The 16,015-nt window shown below is 40.2% G+C and overlaps 1 long non-coding RNA gene across 1 annotated transcript in view; it reads left to right on the top strand.

Annotated features, from left to right (window-relative positions):
* The first annotated feature begins 53 nt into the window (after positions 1 to 53).
* Positions 54 to 16,015, top strand: part of LOC137167148 (uncharacterized) — a 34,264-nt gene continuing 18,302 nt past the window's right edge. Inside the window, exon 1 of the long non-coding RNA XR_010924026.1 lies at positions 54 to 502. This is a non-coding gene — a long non-coding RNA (uncharacterized lncRNA). The remainder of the gene's footprint in view (positions 503 to 16,015) is intronic.

Below are 16,015 nucleotides of genomic sequence, written 5' to 3' on the forward strand. Positions count from 1 at the left end.
CATGTTCCCCAAAGCAGAGCTTCCCTGCCCCCAGAGTGCTAAAGCATCCTGCTTTATGTGCTAAATGCTCCCCTTAATGCCCATTATATCCTCCCCACTCTGCACTCTTAGAAGGCATTCACCAGGGCAGGGAGCAACAAATGGCAGAAATGGAGCAGGACAAGAAAACCTTCCTCTAGCAGCTTTGGGACTCCAAACCCACCACCTGCCAACACTCTTGTCCACAAGGTGCTGTTAGCACAGTGAAGGATGAGAATTAGCAAGCTGCCTGCTGTGTTTTTCACAGAGGGGGAGGGGGTAAGAGGAAATGAGCAGCCCTGAACAGCTGGGCTCTTCTTACTCAGGGAGGCTCCTCCAACTTCCTCTATGCGCTCTCTGTGAAGTGTGCCTAGCCTAGCCTGCCCTCTCTGGTCCTTAGAGAGGGAAGCAGGAAAGAGGAGCTGGGTCCAGAACAACAACAAGCATGTCTTTGGAGGCCTTAGCTGTGGAGACCTGAAGAGAGGTAGGATTGAGCATAAATTAACTATGAGGTAGAGGAGTGTGTTGTATGTTATGCTATATTATTTTTAGTGGTTCTGAAGTGGGAGTCCTGAGTTAGCTCTATAGTGAGGCACAGGTTAAAACTACATGGGTTTGTGGTGGCTAAATTAATTGTCTGGGGACCTGGCCTGAACTAGTTATTTTGGGCAGAATATGGGCGGGGATCATGCTTTCCTTCTCAACTGCCCTTCCTTCTGATGGCCCATGAGAAGTTCAGGAGAAAAGCCTCTCCACTAACTCCCAGATACTCTGAGTAGGGACAGCCTTCCATCTCCCTTCAGTAACTGCTTACAAAACTGTTCATTTTCTGCATGCCATGTGAAGAGTCCCTTAAAAAACAGCTCTAGTCAGTCACTCAGTGTGTTATATCCAACAAAGCACAGGTGTTGCCTATTTGTCACCCATTGGCAGATTTGAATGTTGAGAAGTTTGTCTGGCTGGGCTGGAAGAAGATAAATTCTCTCTGCTCCCTTTGTGCTCCAGGCTTTTGCTTTTTAACTGGTCATTTTCTCCTCTTCTTTAAGAAACTACAAAACAGGGTTGCGAGATGGCTGCTGCTTTTTTTTTTTTTTTAACTGACTCTATGAGCTGCTCCATACATAGCTTGGCAAAGGGATGCTGAGAAGTGTCAAGGCGGCCTTCTCTTTTCCTCAAAAACCCACATCTGCAGTAAATGCATGTGATCCCCAGGCTCATAGACTTCATCCATACTAAGCACAAGTTGTTTTCAGAAATATCTTAATATTTTTTTAAGCCTACATGTTCAGCGTTATCGCCTGTTGGGGCTCAGATATGTTTGTATAACAGTATACAAATATGTAATGTGGCAGAGACAAACATATCCCTTAAAGCACATAAAACATAAACATAACAAGAACAAGATTTTGAAAATTTTAAAGGCAAAAACTAAAAATAAATCTTTGAAAATATACCATTGATTTGAGATGTAAGAAGTAAACACATAACAGAAGTCTAATATTGACTATCAGAAAAGAGAACAGTACAATGAAGTCATTAGCTGTAAAACAGCTACAGGTGTTTGTGTCTGCCTAAGTGAAAGGGATGCCAGGGAACAGCTGCTATAAAAGGGGCAACCAAAGAACTTTTAATAATTACTTAACTACCAGCACTTTAGGTAACTATCAGAAGTCTGGGAGTGCTCTTTATTTGATATAGTTACTATATTATACACAGCAAACATATATATAAATGAACAGTAAGGTTGCAAACAGTAAGGAAGCACTTAAAAATTAAGAAATGTGTGAATTAAGGTTGCCTGTGCAATTTTAATTTATCCCCCTTACCTTCTATTTTCCACAACATCCTTACCTCAGTCAGTGCAGAGGATGGACTGTGCACAATTAATAAGCAACTATTAAATATTTTGTTTTCTTTTTCATTTTTTTTGGCCCCAGGCCTGACTTACTCTACACTTTTCAAACCCTGCTGTGAAGACAGTATTATTAATTTATAATCCAGCAACTGTTTGCTGCTTCTTGTGTCTATGTTCCTGCTTATGCCATTTTAAACAGCACTGCAATGTTAGGCAAGTAACTGTGGAAACCTGTGAGAGATTAATGTGATGTATTGTCTTTAATTTTTGAGTCACTGAATGAACTGGGTAAGACTCTTAGTTCTGATTTTTGTTGCCCCTAGGATTTTCACTTCGTTATTGCTATAAAGATTCTCCTCAGCTGTGGTAACAATCACAAGAGTGATAACCATTTTGTGAAAAACTGTAGAGACTGAAGTTTTTATCATATAATTCCTTCTTTTGTCTTTGGTGACTAGTATAATTCCAGCTAACTGTAGTCCCAGTGCTGAGTGGAGCGTGGATGGTCCTGACCTCAGTAAATGCAGCAATGTTAGTTATCAAACCGAGAAACTCTTCACACAAAGGTTTCAAATACCAAAAGGAAGTTAATGGCATAATAAAACCACACTTCTAACAGCAGGGAAGGGGAAAATGCCCTCAGGCATGGTATGGTCCATTTACTAGTTTAGATACCACTTCTTAGAAGTCAGAATAGAGTTTAAACCTGTTCACAAATGTGGGAATAAGTAATTTATCTAAGAGGCTACAGGTCTTCATAAGCATCTTAGTTATAGTGACTGAATTAGATTATTACAATTGATTTATACTAAAAATTAGAATGTATTAATCCTTTCACTTAAATTTCATGATAGTAGAGATTTTATGAAGCAAAATTGAAAGACTGAGTTTAATCTTCAGTTAATGGAATGGAATATTATTAATTCAAATAAATATTTTATTGGTTCATTTCCTGGAGAAGGTATCAGTGGGAAATAATTGGTAGATGCTTTCACACTCTACTGATAAAGAATTAAATAAAGCATAGGTTGTCTGCTCAGGGCTAAAACAAATGCAGGCATAAGAGGAAACAATTTTTGATCTTCTAGGATTATCCTAAGTGATTGTTGTAGTCCTTTCTGAATTTAAAATAGCACAGAATGAAAAGGTTTGCGGGAGATTCATTACTCTTGAGTTGCTTCCACTTAGCTTCTTTGGCAGCTGGTGGAGAAAGGGTCACTGGCAGAATTCAAGTTCAGAGTCATCAGTTCATATGGGAGGAACAGGCAGGCAAGAATATGTCAATTTCCATGTTGTGCCCAGGTGTACCTCTCTCTGCATCTAAGGCAGAATGGCTCTTATTCCCATTATGAAGACATTAATGGCCTCTGGGTACGTGCCTACTCCTTCTCCATTATATCTAGAAGCCATGGGGGGATATTTACTGCTACTCAGACCTTTAGTTTAGAGTGGCATATGTTGCACCAAGTGGCTGTTCTTTCAGCTGATCTTATTCTCTCAGCATGTGAAGTTGAGATTCCATGCAACAAGCCAAGAAAATGTGAAAAAGTAAATATCCTGGAACTCATTTATCTTCTGTGCATTTGAAAGAGGCTGATGGGAGCGCTTTTGCAGCATTCCGTTCTGAGGTTTCAGGGAATCTGAGGCTTCAGGCATTTCAGGCTGAGGCTTAGTTCACTAATGAAATTTCTTCCATGGTTGGAAGTTATTCTGTCCCCATTTCATTTTCATAGGGCCTGTTCCTGCTTTTATTAAATGCATTGGGAGCTTGGGGCACTGATCTTAGCAGCAGCATAAGCAAACACATTTTCAGCAACAGAATCTCAATCTCCAATAGCTGGCCATTTCTGCTGCAGTAAGGCACCTCGCTGTGGTTTCTTGTCATTGAATACTTCGTTTTGTATGAAAATAAAACCTAGATGATGACAAATGTTAACATGCCAATTACTAGGTAAATAAAGTTGTACATGAGTGGTCTAGTGTTTGAGGGGAATTAACAATCATGTTGTAATAGTTTTGAAATAAAACATATATTCTTATCAAGACATGCAAAAGGCCCGCCGAGTTCTCTTAGCAATGAAGATGATATAGGCTCTCTTTTTAGATGAAAACAAGGAATTGGTTCTAGATCAGGTCAGCATGGCCAGTCTTTAAAATTTGAGTTATTAAACTGAGGCATCTAAACATATCTTTTGGCACCTAAAATGGTGGCACAGTTTGGAGCTCCTGATCACCTGCAACTGCCAGTGAACTGAATTGGAGCTATTCATCTTCAGCACTTTTGAAACTTAGACCACATATTTGAGTGCCTACATTTCAGTTTAGGTGCCTTATTTTGCACATTCAAGTTTGAAAACATATGCAAGATTCTTTCATGGTATGTAACCCCATTATTGTGTGATCTGTTAACCCATCAATTGATAGCTGGCATAAAAAACCCATACTTTATGTGGCTTTAAAAAAAGATATGTCTGTAAGAGAAAAAGACAGTATAACTTTTTCGTCATGTGAATTGGATAGCTTGGGAAAACTTGAGGAAAGGGGGAACATTCAAGTAATAGACACTGCATGGGTACAGAGTCTAAAGTGAAATGGAGAGGGTATAAGATATGTGCCTAAGAAACTGTGCCAAACTAGTTTGTTGGAAAGGTTATGCCAAATACTTAGTATCCCATATTGCAGCAGATATGAAAAGCAAATTTAAGTAATACACCATATGTTATTTCAAACAGAATGGATAATTTACCAGAAACTGTTTGTTAAAATCTTAACTACTCAGAAATTGCATTGCATATCTGTGATGATTATTTTATAGCTTCTTTACAGAAGAACTTTTGAAATATATGCTTCACAAACAGTAATGTATAAAAATATTCTGCACTTTTATAATGCCTGCCATCTGAGGGTCTCAAAGTACTTTACAGATGTTTATGAATTAGGGGTGGATTTTCAAAAGAGTGTAAGTGATTTAGAAACACTTCGAAAATTCCACCCAAGTCTCTCAACTCCTCTTCACATTTTCTATTATCCCAGTTTTATTGATAGAAAAACTGAGGTACAGGGAGATAAGGACTCGCTCAACTTCAGAGAGCAAATATGTGACAGTTTAAAATAGAACCCAGTTAATCAGAGTCCCAGTCCCATTCGTTATCCACTAGACCATACTTCTCTCTGGTCTGTAGCAACACTGGGATGTAATCCTGCACCCATTGAAGAAAATGGCAAAGTTTTAATTAATTTTTGGTGGGATCAGAATTAGGGTCTTTTATAATTACATGCTGTTACATTAATAAGCACTAAGTAACACAACTATAAATGTATTTAAATAAAAACAAACCCAATTCTTATAACCAGTGTTCATAATCTGAGCCATTCCAATTTCATTCTGAGAGGTTGAATTTGTGTATAAATCAAAACTGAGTTGTTGTTATATAATCTACCATTATTGTAAAATATAACTGGTTAGTGTAACACAGTGATCCTCAAGTTATGTTTAACAGACTAACGGGGAAAAAGCTGGGAGTGGTGGGATATTAAACTGGAGTGAGAATTAAGAGTGAAAAATGAAACTCTGATCTCATTTAACTAGTTTTACCACTGACGTTCCACTGATTTAAGTAGTTACTCTTGACTTGAACCATTGTGAATGAGAAGATTCAGGTTAATGAATTCAAGATTGTTGATCATTTAAAGAAAATATGTCTGATCCTGTTGTCTCTTACGCTGGGGTAAGTGAGGAGTAACTCCATTGAAATCAATGACATTACAGAATATTAGTCCAGTGGAAGGAAATTTGGGAGAAATATTCTAATTATACTTTAAATCTCAGAAAGAGGAATACACTTTAGAAATACTATAGCCCCAGTACAGATTGTGACGCTAACCTCCAAGTTAAATACTCCATAATACATGTGATTTATGAAGTTTTCCAGTTTTCTGCATCCCTACATGTTAGGAAGGAAACGGATTATCATTTTCAGCACTGTACTCTTTATTCATCGTCTTTTCAAATTTGCAAGATACTAAATATATCAGTTCATAGCTTCTTTAAGGAGATTGGGACTGCAAATGGTAAATACTCCCTTTGCAAGACCAGTGTAATTAGGCTTTGCTGTCAAAGATATTCAAAAAGACATGAAAGGTTTTTCATTTTAAATGAGCTGGATCTTTTTAAATGTTGATTTTTTTTTTCTGATAAGCCAGAGGTCCTTTGAGTTGTAAACCAACATTCAGGAAAACAGTTTATTCAATATTCATAGCATATCAACTTAAGTAGTGTAATTTATTTAAAATTGACTTGCATGTGACATGCTGTGGTTACTTTTAGAGGGAATTTAAAAAACAAAAAGAAACCTCCCCTAATACCAATAAAGGTTTCCATTCCTACATATCAAAGGTCCCCTTTTTGTGATGATCAGGCCTCCAGCAACAAAGTCTAAAAATGACTCCTTCAAAGCACAATCAACCATAAAGGGTGGTAATAAATTGTGCTTTAGAAAGTGCTTCCTTAAAGCTTGCATTAGCAGTTTGGGGTAGACCTGAGGGGAAGAGAAAGTATTGTCCCAGTCCCTTGACCACAACCTTATATACAGATATGGTCTTGTGATACTAGGAGGGTTGCCAAGATTATTCTTTGCATTCTTACCCTCTCTTCCCATCCCTTTTAAAAAAAATAATCTTTAGCCTGCTACCAGTGTCTGTTGTAGAATATGCTTCTCTTACTGGGGTCCAAGCACAGTTGTCAACAATTACAAATCCAGAACTAATTCTCTATATCAGATGGAAGTTTAGGGGCTTCTGGATCCCTTACACTCAAGTGATATGTGGTTTACTGGGAATTTTAAGTCTTTTTGTGTTTTTAAGTATAGAATTCAGAGAAATCTGAAGTATTAATGTGATAAATGTGAAAACGTCCACTCCTTTGTATTGAATTTAGAGTCAGCATTTATCCAAGAAAGAGCAATACATTAAGATATAAATATATTAAATTTTACTAATTCCTTCCAGTTTTCTGCATCTCTGGAAATGTCTACACTGTAATCAGTGGTGTGACTGTAGCATGTATAGACATACTGGAACTAGCTTTGGTTTATCTAGCTTGAATAATAACACTGAAGCCATGATGACCAAGGCTAGCTACATGAGTACAAGCCCACCTGAGATCCTGAGTGCATACTCAGACAGCTAGCCTGGGCTGCTGCCTGTGTTGCCGTGGTTTCAGTGCTATTCAGTGTTTTTTGAGCTAGTGAGATCAGAGCTACCTCAGGTATGTCAACATGTGGCAATCAAACCCCTCAATTGCTGTGTAGCTATAATCTAAGAGGCTTCAGTTGTCTGGTTATAGCCACACTCCATGGTGAAAACTGGTGTAGTTAAATCATTTAGCTTCTTTGCAATATCTTCATCCTCAGTTGCCTTCTGTATTCCTTGGTAATTGAGCATGCTTCCCACTTCTGGGGGATATACTCTCTCCATAATAAGAAAGCACAGGTACTTTCATACAGAATGAAACTGGAGAATTTCTTTGACATTTATAAAGTAACCAGATTAGGGAATGGACCACAAAGAGTGGCTCTGTCCCTCACTTATGTGGAGAAACATGAGAACAAAGAATTAAGAGTTAGTCCTGATTTAGTCCTGAAATCTGATACTGTGTTGCAGGAAAATATGACCAAGCAAGTTTTAATTCCATATTTCACAGCGTTTGAAATCTCTGGGCCAAATTCTGCACTGACTAGAGCTGATTGGAAAACAGCAAAAGAGAATTCCTGCACATCCTTGTGATTAAAATTCTCCAATTACCTACACTGTTGTTTGTGACCTCCTTTGTTTATGGTCAGTTTATTGAGTAAAATTGTACCTGCACCAACGTCTGCAGAATGTAAAACATAAATAGTTGAAGTGAATCGATGTTGTAAAATTGTTCCGATGAAGCCTTCTCAATTTCAGTGTTTTAGCAGATTTAGGTAGGTGGCAGAAAAGGAAGGAGTTAGGTTCTTATAGAGGATGAGGAAAACATAATAAAGAGCTGTGGTAGTGATGTGGGAGGAAGCACACATCCATCTATCGCCACAAGAAGGAAAAGTGGGAGCTTTTAGCCTGCTGGCACTCAAAGGCAGGAAACCTTGATACTGCATTAGGCACATTTTAATGTAGTTTGTTCATTTTTCATTCTCCTAGTTCATGGGCAATATTGTGAAGCCATAATTTTTGGATTTGTATTGTTCTAAAATGTAAACACATTTCTAAAGTGGTGCAGAAACACAGTTGCCCCTAGCATCCATTTCACCTCTCCAGGTGTAATTGTCATATCAAATGTCTGTTTGAGGAAAAAACAAGAAAAACAGCCACTCTAAGGGTCTGTCCACACTGAGCGGCTCCATCAATGCAAGGTACATAAGTTATGTTATGCAAATAACATAACTGAAGTTGATGTACCTTGCATCAAGTAGCTGTGCTGTCTTCACTACACTAGGTCAATGGGAGACGCTCTATTGTCGACAGAGCTTATGCATCTCATTCCGGTGGAGAGCCGGAGTTGATGGAAGAAGCTCTCGGCACTCGATTCAGCATGTCTTCACCAGACCCTCTCAAATGATGCCACTGCATCAATGGCTGTGGCGCTGATGGAGCTCCACAGTGTAGATGAGCCATTAGACCCTCTCTTTAGAGCTGTTATTCTTCCAAATATGTGGAGGCATGTGCTAAACAAATACAAACAGAAGGAACTCTCTAACTTAGCACCCATGAGTTAGTTTGTGCTACCTATGTGAAATACAGATTGCAACCCTACTCTATTGCATAGTGTAGCCCTCAACACCTTAAGGAAAAGTTGCAGGTGAGTCACCACATGGTTTCAATGAGTGGCCCAAGAAAGGGAAAATGTTACACAGCACCTTAACATTGATCCCTCTTTTTACCATTTAAGAGCAAGGGAAAGGTGAGAGGAGGCTTTTAGGGAAGGGAATAAGTGCAAATTAGAGAAAAAAGTGGGGCAGTTACTACATAGGACTGTGGAGAAAACCTTGACCCAATGTGAGCTTACAAAATAGATCCCCAAAATAGGGTGACAGCCACATGCAGGGGGTCTAATTATGCTCTCACTTACACTTGTTAATTCTGGTTTTCAGCAGTGTATGAGGAGGCTTTGGCCTTCTGGCATCTATTTTGGGCTAATGCCAGCACAGTGCCATTATGAGATAGAGTAGAAAATCCCTTCAAAGGAGACACACATCTAAAAATACATTGTCATCCATATTCCTAATAGTCATTTAAAAAAAAAAAAAAGAATGGGAAAAATTCTAAACGTTGGAAGTTATAGCAATGCAGACCATATAAGTGCCTAGATGCAGTATAAGGAGCCTTTCTGCACCATACATAGAAGAGACCTCAAGATGTCATCTAGTCCAGTCCCCTGCACTATGGGTCAGATGAATGAGGAGCTCGATTCTGGATGCACACGTTTTTCAGTAGAGGGGGCATGTTGTTGTGCAGGGGAATGGGATTCGCAGGCCCAAGTTGGTCTCTTTCTCCTTCCTCTGCCGTTCCACCTCGGTGTCGAGTCATTGGGCCTCGAAGTGGCGCACCCCTTGATGGACCAGGTGTTGCCATGCCGAGTAGTCAGCAGCTTGCTTTCCCAGTCGTTGATGTCAATACATTCATACTTGAGGATGACCTTGAGCGTGTCCATGTACTGTTTCCTTTGGCCAACGGAAAACTGAGAGAAGAGAACCTGACAAGGGAGGTGGTTCTCAGACATCCAGATGCAGTAGCCCGTCCGTCAGAGTTGATTTTTCAAGAGCAAGGCTTCGATGCTGGTGGATGCAGCTTCATGGAGGACATTTGCGCTGGTCCAGTGGTCCTTCCATTTGACACCAGGATTCAGTGTAAGCACTGCTGGTGGAAGCACTCAAGGGTTTTAATGTGGCATCAGTAGATGGTCCAGGTTTCGCTGCAGTAGAGGAGGGTGCTCAGCACGATAGTCTTATAAACCAGGACCTTCGTCAACTTCCAAAGATCTCTTTTTTTAGAAGACACGTTGTCACAGCTTGAAGAGGGTGGCAGTGGCGCAGTTAACCTGGTGCTGGACTTCTTAATCGATGGTAGCCCATTGGGAGAGGTGGCTGCTGAGATATGGGAAGTGCTTCACATATCCCAGAGCCTCTCTGTTTACATGGATGGCATGAGGGATGTTCAGCTGGCCTGGAGAAGGTTGGTGGAGGACCTTCATCTTGGCGATGTTCAAGGACAGGCCAAGTCTCTTATAAGAAGTGTTGAAGAGATCTAGCATCGCTTGCATATCCTGTGCAGAGTGAGCTATCACTCAGCAGTTGTCCGCAAACTGAAGGTCGTGAATGTCCTTGGTGGTGAGTTTTGTTTTTGTCTGGAAGCGACCAAAATTAAAGAGCTTCCCGTCCAGTCAATACTGGATACTGACGCCGGTAGTAGATTGTCTCGGGGACACTTTCCCGTTGCAGCTTTCTTCCGCGTTCAGAGCCATTGGTGCCACAAGTTTCCCCTGCCTTCTCCGCCATTGAAGACTCCCTTGGATTGTTCTTTGTCTGGGACCTCCCCCTCGACCTTACCGCCATGGTTGGCCCTACGAGGAGCGTGAGCTCCAGACGCCATCGCTCTCAGGGTCATTGGGACATGCAAGACACCATGTCAAGGTGACAATCCTCAGAGAGGAAACATTCTCTAGACCATCCCTGATCGGTATTTTCTAACCTGCTCTTAAAAATGTCCAATTATGCAAATTCCACAACCTCCCTAAGCAATTTATTGCAGTACTTAATTACCCTGACAGTTAGGAAGTTTTTCTTAATGTCCAACCTAAACCACTCTTGCTGCAATTTAAGCCCATTGTTTCTCCTCAGAGGTTAAAGAGAACAGTTTTTCACTTTCCTCCTTGTAACAACCTTTTATGTACTTAAACTGTTATCATGTCCCCCCTCAATCTTCTCTTTATCAAAATAAACAAACCCAGGTTTTTCCATCTTCCCCCATAGGTCATGTTTTCTAGACTTTAAGTTATTTTTGTTGCTCTTCTCTGGACTTTCTCCAATTTGTCCACATCTTTTTTGAAATGGGGTGTCCAGAACGGTACTCTTCTTCAGACCTAATCAGCCTAATTACATCTCATATCTTGCTTACAACACTCCTACATAGTATAGCATAGATTCTTGTACTATGTGCTAGAATGGGAGACCAGCATCTCACTGGCTGGTACACAGTCAGGGATTGGGTTCTTTTGGATAGGAGCCATTTTTCTTGATGGCCAACATATATGATGTGCTCAGCAGCAAGGGTTTATATACTGATACATAAATCAGAGGCAAAATTTTGCTTCTATCTCCCCAGCCTTCCTACTGCCTTTCTGACCTTCAAGAGCAGGATAGATGTTGTGTTAGTCATTAGCTAGTACTACTCCATTGCCCCTAACCATCAAGACCCCTTTGCATCATTCCTTAAGGCCCTAAGGTAAAGGCAGCGTTTTGTCCTTAACCCATCACACACACACACCTCCATAACTATAACTGAGAAATATTATTTTCCTAGCTGCAATTCTAAAGGGAATATCAGTGTGCATGCTTTCCAGAAAAATCATATAAAAGGTTTTTTTTTTTTTTTTTTTTAAAAAAAGGGCATTTAGTTGTTGCAGTTATATAAAGGGACAATATGACAAATTATAGGGTTCCAGAATGAACTATGTCTAAAATGGAATTGGATTTACTGTGAGTTCAGAATGATAGAGGAGTTACAATCCATGTCACTAATTATCCTAAGGTAAAGTGTGATTACGCAGTTCTGCATGTGGAATATTATCAAGTATAATATTTGCCTCTGCGAATAGCATAGAAGCAACAGAGTGATGTTGTCACGTTCCCCTCTGCAATTTGGACTGGTATATTGCTGTGTCACCCCAATCCCCCACTCCTTTGGCCTGTCTTGCACTTGCCCTGCTGTATGAATCCCTGCTCCAGGATCAGCACACTTCCAGCTACCTTCAAGCAAGCGGTTCCTGATTTAGTGAATGAGTGCTTCTGACCAGCCACTCATGGGATTACATAATGGTGTGACCCCCAGCCATTATCTCCAGTCCCAGATGCAACCCTAGGAACTGCCGTTTTACAGAGTTCAGTGCTGCCCACTCAGTGCAAGCTCGTTGGTTAGTCAATTTATCAAAGAAATTGATATGCACCAGTTCTGTCACTCTAAATGAAGTCTCTGCACACACTTAAACCACATGCACTGCTTTGGATAAAACAAACATATAAGTTTATTAAGTACAGAAAGATTTTTAAGTGATTATAAGCCAGAAGAATATAAATTAGATTTGATTGGGAAGGAATAAAATCAAATTGCATTCTACACTTAGTTTAATACTTTAAATAACCTTACAGTCTTCAGATGGTTCTCACCATAGGCTGGCTGACTCCTTCAGCCAGGCCCTTGCCATGTGGACTGTCTTTCGGCTGCTTGTTGTTGTCTTGTAGACAAGTGGTTCTCAACCTTTTTTAGTGAGAGCCCCACTAGTTAACACTAGGTAAAACACGTGTTTCCCCCCCCTCCCCCCCCAGCCATAAACACATAACCCCTATTAACACATTATAATGATGATGATAATGATAACACTAAATTACATTGTAATAATAATGAATAATAAATTACTCTTACCTGAGTAAGAAGCTAAGCCTACCCTGGTGCAGATGCCACCACATGCCCCCCGCCTTTTCCTATCCCTCATGGACTGAGGGTAATGGAGGTGGGCTCTGGTGTGTTGGCCAGGACTGCTGCAGGCCCCCACTGGCACAGGGATGCTGCTTCTCTCTGGCCAGGCACTCAGTCAGTGACGGTCTGGAGGCTGTTGCTCCTCTGCTCTGGCCAGAGCGGAGTTCGGGAGGGCTGTACCCGGCTGGTGTGGAGCTGCTCTTCTGCTCCAGTCGGCCCAGAGCCCAAGGCTGCTGTACCCAGTGTAGAGCTTGGGAGGGCGAGGGGGCTAAAATGACCTCAATATTACTGAAGACTTGTGGACCCCTTGTAATCTTTAATGCCTGCCCTCCAAGCCCCCCCCCCCCCAGGTTGGGAACAGTTGTAGATGGAATGCAAGAGAGAGCTCAAGAGACCAAAATATCTCCCCTTTTAACATGTTCCTGTGCCTATCTCTGGGGCCTCACATCCCTTCCCCTTCAGCATCAGGTAACTATAATATCTGTGCATGGTTTTCTCCATGTCCTGAGTTATGATGTACCTTTTCAAATTAAAAATAAGAAGTGTTGCTTAGGTGAGCAACCAATATAGCCAACTATGGCTTGTATGCTATCCTCTGCTAATATGAGCAGCAGCCTTTGGAACCTGACAGTGAAGTAAGGAAGGGGAGGGTTACAATGGCTCTTCTATACTCTCCTGCCTCAGGTACAGAATCTCTCCTTGCCAGATGGTCTGAACTGGGAAGGAACAAAATTAAGGTTAGAAAGTGGTTAGAAATTCCATTAGAAGATTTTTAACTTGTTCTTATGGCTTCCTGTTGGTCAAATATGTTTTAGACTGTTACCCTAAAACTCTGGGACCCACAAGCCTCTATGCTGGCTTGGGTATACCAACAATACTGCTCCCCAGCCTTACTTCTATAAACAGGTAATTAAAGTGGTCCCCTCCTAGGGGATTTACAAGGGCTTAAGGGTTCTCATTTAAAACCATTGAAAAACTCCCTAGACCTGCCTGTCTCAGTTCGCCCTTGAGAGGACACTGATACAGCCCTCTGCTCAAAGGACTGACACTTAAACAGTAAATTCTTCAATAACAAATGTATCTTTATTAACTACTAATCCTAATATAATTTGTATTTAAATTGAAAATCAGACAGTAAAACATATAGAAATAAGTCGCTTAAGACAATACAAAACACTGTAAACTGTATGTGGTATACCATTACATATAACATAAAATTCTAAAATTTCAATACAGCATTCACAACACAATACAGTATTTCTTTAGCACATGCTACAGTGTTATGAATACTTAATTGGTGGCAGCATAACAAACATACAATGTAGCAGCATATAAATATGAAGAAATCCCGCATATATATACATATAAATCTTTAGCACACTCAATATCAAACTTTTGACAATGCAGTAAGCAATATACATATGTATATGGTAACATTACAATAATATACTTAACCATACTGCTAATACTATTCTAAACTAACGTACGTTCTATGCATGTTGATCAAGCAGTCATAGAATGGGTGAGGTTAAAGATCATTCAGGTGCAGGCATGCAGCTTTATTTAGAGTCATATACATCCATTCCTTATTCTAAGGAAAAGTCATACTTACTCCTTTTTGATTTAATCCCTTTGATTCATCTGGTGTCCTTCTGCTCTGCCTGAAATTGGTAGTTTGGCTTCTCGTCTGCTGATGTCTTCTGCTGGCTACCCAGGTCTCCTCCAGCAGCCACGATCACCCAAACCCAAGCCTGTCAGCTTTCTGCCTTGTATGCAATTTTTCTTACCTTTACGGTTTCTTTCTGATTGGTTGCTTTCTTAATGTAAATCAACAACTTCTTCCCACCCAGGGTGAGATCATTTTGGACCAATTAACTGCCCACTATGCTAATTAGTTTTGCCTTGTTTACCTCAAACTCTGACCTCCTCTTGTTCCTCCTACAAGATGATATCATTTTTAACCAATTGGCTATCTGATATGCTAATTATCTTCACTTGTTTTCTTCAAACTTGGCTTCTCCTTTGCTCCACCTTCTCACTTATGGACCGTTCCTTTCAGATATTAGGAGTGAACTTTATTTTACCCCATCCTTCCCGATGTTGGGCAATTTCCTAATACCTCTATTTTGTTTCTTTTTCCTCTTTAACTGATGACATCATCGGCCATCATTTTGAATTTTTAACTGAAACTTATTCAAAACTATTATTAATTGCTACTTATCAGAAGCCTTAACCTTAAAACTAACTATATTACTCTTCATGTCTAATCATTATGATCTGTCACCCAGTTTTGTTTTTCTGATTAAAGCAGGTAAAATCTTCACCAATTTTCTCCTCCTCTCTGCCTGAATTTTCAGCTGTATGGCTACATGCTGTCTCTGGTACTGGCCTTTTGTATTAATTAGAGCAGCTTAAAAATCTCTTGTATCAAGACCACAGCAACAAGTCTGTTGGTCCCTGCAGCTTATGTATGATTCTTGGAGCTACTGCTTTTCGAGCTGGTACAAAAACCAATAGAGGTCAGCAAAATAATTCTGATTGTCTCTAGAGAAACTTCCACTGTGGTGATGCTATACCAAGTAGCATGAGCTCCTACACTGTTTCCGAAGAAGCGCTGAAGAAGGAGGGCTTGTGCAGGAGATGAGCTAGTGGGAATATAACTCTGAGGTTGTATCTTTTAGGGATTCAAAAGATGAGGTGAGGGTATATAGGCAGGTGCCCTCTTGGAGGACCTAGCTCTCTGTGGGGTTGTAGCTTCTTTTCCCTATAGATCTCTGGGATTTGAAGGATTTGGAGGCACTGCTCAGTGGCTCGTCTTCACCACTGAGCTTGTCCTCCACCTGAGAAGAACATTTCACAGAAACTCCGCAAGGTTGAATCACTGGGTATTTCCTTGTCTCTCACTGTTGCAGGATAAGTCATCCTGAAGGAAGGGATATAGCCTTGTTACACACACAGGCCCCCTTTTAGCAAGATACCTTAGTATATGTTTAAGTGTAAACACTTGAAAATTGACTTCATTGCTCGTGCTTAAAATTATGCATGTGCTTAAATACCTTGCTGAATCAGGGCCTTAAAGTGTATTTAAATAGCTCATAAACCCAGCCACCAGGTAAGACTGAAAGTTTCAAGAAATGGCAGTATATCAGGTTATTGCTTAAGCTCACATTACACAGTGAAGTATTTCTATAAGCAGACTTGGCCTTCAAAATGTGTGGATTGAAGGAAAATTATGCTAAATAGAGAAAAATTGCACATGGTTAAATTCACACTGGGGTATTTCCCTGTCTAACATGTATATCTTGGCCAAAATGGGTATATTCTTATTGAAACTAATGTTTAAAATATTACTTACTAATATAGTTTTATTGCTTATGCAGAATCCAGTTTCTGTTTGTTCTGCACTGAGGT

The sequence above is a fragment of the Emydura macquarii genome, unplaced genomic scaffold (genome assembly GCF_026122565.2).
Source record: "Emydura macquarii macquarii isolate MOO-44397 ecotype Brisbane River unplaced genomic scaffold, CSIRO-AGI_Emac_v2 contig_320, whole genome shotgun sequence".
Classification (NCBI taxonomy): domain Eukaryota; kingdom Metazoa; phylum Chordata; order Testudines; family Chelidae; genus Emydura; species Emydura macquarii.